At 37.5% G+C, this 5,000-nt stretch overlaps 1 protein-coding gene across 24 annotated transcripts in view; it reads left to right on the forward strand.

The window, feature by feature from the left end:
* FOXP2 (forkhead box P2) overlaps positions 1-5,000 on the forward strand; it is a 554,671-nt gene that overhangs the window by 484,438 nt on the left and 65,233 nt on the right. The window lies entirely within an intron of this gene.

Here is a 5,000-nt window from a genome sequence, read left to right on the forward strand (position 1 = left end):
AGATGTAGATAGCGTGGAGGGGGAAGAAGTGAACAGAAAAACCCAAGCATGTGCAACACAGTATTTCCCATCAAATGTTGGTTGAGGCAGGAGCGCATAGTGTAACTTGAAAACTTGTTTTGCATTTATTATACACATAGTTAATCCCAACAGAGTTACTTTTTCTCCCCGCCCCCCCCCCCCACCTCCACCCTTTATTACCAGGGACTAGTGGTCAGGACTTCCTTTGTCTTCCAGTTTTAAGCAAAGAATGGAGGGATCTATGAACCAGTAGTTTGGCAGGCCCTGTTAACAAGGAAATAATGTTTTTCACTGTAAATCTCACCTACGGGTTGTGACTTTTTTTTTTTTTTTTCTAATTCACATTTAGTGAAGAAAGAATTGGGATGACATTATGCTAAGAACTGTTCCAATCACCCACATGTACTTGGGATGTTTAATTAAGTGGTGTGCTTAATATGCAAACCCAACATATTCAAAAATGTTCCAGTTGAACTAGGCTGTAAAAAGATGGGTGGGCTTATTATAGCAAATAAAAATTGGGGGCCGTTTTCATAACCCTTACAGTAACTCTTTAGATTCATTTGAAGTGAGGCATGATCTTCTCATAATAACTTTTGGACTCCTTCGATGAGGTACCTTCAGAAGTTTAATGCAAACACATTGGTAGTCTTTTAAAATTTAAAGTCATCATCTACCCATTCTAGGATAATATCTAAATACTTTCGACTTTTTATCATTTTGACTCACTTCAGGACAGTTGCAGAAGTTTTCCTCTCTCCTTTCAGAATGCGTAACTTTCTGTCCATTGACCCATTACTTCTTCGCACACAGGCCAATAAATACATCAGGTTTGTGCCTAATTCACCTAACAAGAAAAATAAATAAGGGCAAATGAGACCCTTACTGGGTGCATCACTGTGGGGAATCTTAGATCTGTCAGTATAGTAAACACCAAGAAAGAAAAAGAAATCTCCCAATCAAAGTGGACTTCGTTCCCTTCCTTTACTTTTAAGGACTTTAGTTGATAGACTATAGTTTTTGCTAGGACACCCATTCAGAACCAGCTGTTTCTTCCGTTTCATGACTGTAGAACATATCACATCTTCTTAGACCCTACCAGACTTTTATTTGCCTTCTCACCAGAAGATATCTGAGGTAAGCTCTCCTTCCCCTCCTTTACCGCATATCTAAATTGTTGTCCCTCATTAGGATATTTGCATATCTAGTGGAAAATACTTTCTTAAGCTTAAGTTTGGACTGACTGAGGTATATATGTTTCAGAAATCTATCCATATATTTTCAAATATGATGCTGGTCTTACCTGTTTAAATATCGATAAAGTAGCATAATCTCCAAAAAAAAAAATTTCTTATGTACTCAATTTAATCTCTACCCATCTTGGTCAGTGAATTCTTGACAGTGGTTTAGAGAAGCCAAGAAATGCATTGAGACTGTAAAAAAAAAAAGTGATAAAAGAGGAGCAAAGGAGATGTGTCACTTGAAATGAGTTGTTTAATAGAAGTTTTACATTTTTAAAATTATTAATTTCTAAACAAGGCAAGTGGAGCTGCCTACATATAACATATAACTGATATTTGTTGCAAGGAAAACTAATTTTCTGTTTATAAAAATTATTTAAATGTTTTAGTAGTGTCAGACATTCCTCTTGAGATGAGCTTATGTGTGTGGATTTAGAGATGATAGTATTGGCTTCTTTGTGGTGTTAGAAATCCCTCAGAAGTGCACCTGTGTTTTCCTACATATATAATTAATTTTGATTTGTGCTTTCCTACATATCTTATGGAAGAGAGTGTTCAATTAGTTATGTGTGAGTTGGCTTGTCTTTCTACCTATCATTGTAAAACTTGCAGAACATCTCATATATGTGATACATAGGATTTTAGGTGGAGGAGGATGCGTTGGTTATTTTTATGTCATCAACTTTTCATTATAAGGGAAATACAAACCGCTTTTTATTTTTTTATTTTTTTTAATTCATGGGAGACACAGAGAGAGAGGCAGAGACATAGGCAGAGAGAGAAGCAGGCTCCCTGTGGGCAGCCCGATGTGGAACTCGATCCCAGGACCCCAGGATCACGCCCTGAGCCAAAGGCAAACGCTCAACCACTGAGCCACCCAGTCGTCCCCAAACCATTTTAAAAGGAAAAAATTACCTATCCATAGTAAAAGGGCTAATGAACTCTAAAATGCAAAGAAGGTACAATACTTGCTTAAATTTGCTTAGACACGAAATCAGTCACAGTTGCAACATGCTATAGAGTCATCTAACTTAAGTAAGCTGGAATCTAACTGTAAACTTGCAGTGTGTTATGACAGGCCTCCATCCGTAGAACTTCTTAAAAAGTGCATTTGTTATGAGTCCTGTATAACAAGTGCTTTTCCTTGTAGATCTAGAGATAATTAAGTGAAAGCTCTCCATATGCTAAAAAGTGATACAGGGCTTAGATGAGAGAAGATTGGCAAGTTTTTATCATGTGATTGACTTTATAGAAGCTATAGATCTATGTGTATGTATTTGGTTATCTACATATATGTACTATCTGTCTACAAATATGTAGTATCTGTATATCTGGATTGGCAGCCTTTTTAAAGGTTAGCTTTTCTGTCTCACCTGTCTCTTCATTTTGATTTGATTTCCCATTATTTGAAGATAGGATGAGATAAATAATTGATGGAAGAAAAGGCATCTTTGTGATAGATTAATTTTAAGACTGCCCGTTCTAACCATTCTATTTGTTTATAAAGGCACAAACAATTAAGTTAACGAGTCACTCAATTTTTAAACAACTAAACACTTGGGCAACCCCGTTGGGTCAATTAATTTTGTAGCACGCACTTCAGAATGCCTTTTATTATGATAATTCACATGCAGTAACTTACAGGTATGTCAGTGTGTTCTAAAAAAATCTAGAAATACTTGTGAAAATCACTGAGTTTTTTGCTGTCATACTGTGATTCTTTTTCTTCGTGTTGCAAAACTAGATCTAGTCAATCCATATTCTGAGATACCAACATGGGATAGAAAAGACAAAGTTGGGGATCCCTGGGTGGCGCAGCGGTTTGGCGCCTGCCTTTGGCCCAGGGCGCGATCCTGGAGACCCGGGATCGAATCCCACATTGGGCTCCCGGTGCATGGAGCCTGCTTCTCCCTCTACCTATGTCTCTGCCTCTCTCTCTCTCTCTCTCTCTCTCTCTCTGTGACTATCATAAATAAATAAAAATTTAAAAAAAGAAAAGACAAAGTTATTTCTTAGCATAAAATATGAAGTTTTATTTGAGACAGGGGAGATTTATCCACCCTGCATTTCTTTTATTCTTTTTCTCTCCGCACTTCTTTTTCATTATCAATTTCCCCTTTCTTCTTAACGTGAAGTGCCAGGAAAGTTTGAACTGTGTGGAAATGACTATTAAAATGGTGAACCATGACTGTTAATCTTTTTCTGTTTTCCAAGACACGTTGTCCCATGGATTTGTTCTGAAGGAGTATTTATATAAACACTTGCTTTTATTTACAGTAAAAATAGATTGTTTTTTTTCTAGGAAAGAAAGGGATTGCTTTTTCAGAGGTTGCAAACTTGCCAAGTGGACACGTTGTTTGATTACATGCGGGTCAGTACAAGCAGTGCCTTCCCCCGGCACAACTGTGGCCCGCCGAGCCTCTACCGCGGGCTCTCCTACCCACTGGGTTCTCCTGCTCACCTGCCCTGCCTCTCCGCTAGGACTCTCTCCCCGGCTCTCTCTCTCTCTGTATTTCTCTTGCCCCTCCTTTCTCCTCTATGTCTTTCTCTCCCACCTTGTTTGCTTTTCCTTTTGATTCTGTAATTCTCAGAACCTTGAGAAAAAAGAAAATGTTAAGCAAAATACTTTTTTTTTCCAGTTTAATGAATAACCTTTGAATAATCTTCAGATTTCCAGACTCCCTTGTATAAACCTAGTTAGCTTGAAATAAGAAAATGTTTAAAGAAAAGGATACTGGGGTACCTGGGTGACTCAGTAGGTTAGGCATCTGCCTGCCTTTGGTTCGGGTCGTGATCCCAGGGTCGATCCCTGGGATCGAGCTCCGTATCGGGCTCCCCGCTCCATGGGAAGCCTGCTTCTCCTTCTCCCTCTGCCTACCGCTCCCCCTGCTTGTGCTCTCTCTCTCTGTCAAATAAATATATAAAATATTTTTAAAAAGAAAAAGGACACTTGGCTTATGATTCCTTCTTTGAGAGGACCTGTCTAGGTAACTATTTTCTGGATATACATTTATATATGTATATATATATACACATATGGATATGGATATATCTGGATATACATTGATATGTATATGAACATTGATGTATGTATTGATATTGTATGTATGTATTGATATGTATATGTATATTCATTGATATATATATATACACACACATATATCTCCTATATGAGTTGCTACACATACTCGTGAAGTAATATGTATGACTATTTGTATTTTTCTAGTACTTCCATATTTTATATATATCCATAAAATTCTGAAGATGGTGATTGCACTTTATGCTTAAGTACTTTCTACATGTGCTCTCTTTACTGGGTTTGATAGCAGATACTTATATGCATATCTTTCTAATTGTTTAATGTTACTATTTATTTTAATCGTACTTCTAAACCATTCCAAAAGGCTTTATGTTGATAGCCCCATGACATTGGCGAGATTGTCAGTTATGAAGTATTGAGAACGTGGACATGTAATTGTTTATTTTTAGCCACCCTAGTCAAAGCTCCATCTTAGCATAATACATAGAGGTAAGGAATGTAAAGGTATATAATCTGTTGAAAACGGATGCCTCTGGAGGGCCAGCGTCTTTCATATTATTATCAAATAGGTAAACAGTATGACAAATTTATGTACAAATTGTCAGTCTTCATTTCTAAAGAATGTTTAGAGATCCCATGTAGCTGTGCCGTCGGTGAGCAGACGTTTGGTTATGACCCCCCGCTCGCTTTCTCTCGTT

The sequence above is a fragment of the Canis lupus genome, chromosome 14, assembly GCF_003254725.2.
Source record: "Canis lupus dingo isolate Sandy chromosome 14, ASM325472v2, whole genome shotgun sequence".
Lineage (NCBI taxonomy): Eukaryota > Metazoa > Chordata > Mammalia > Carnivora > Canidae > Canis > Canis lupus.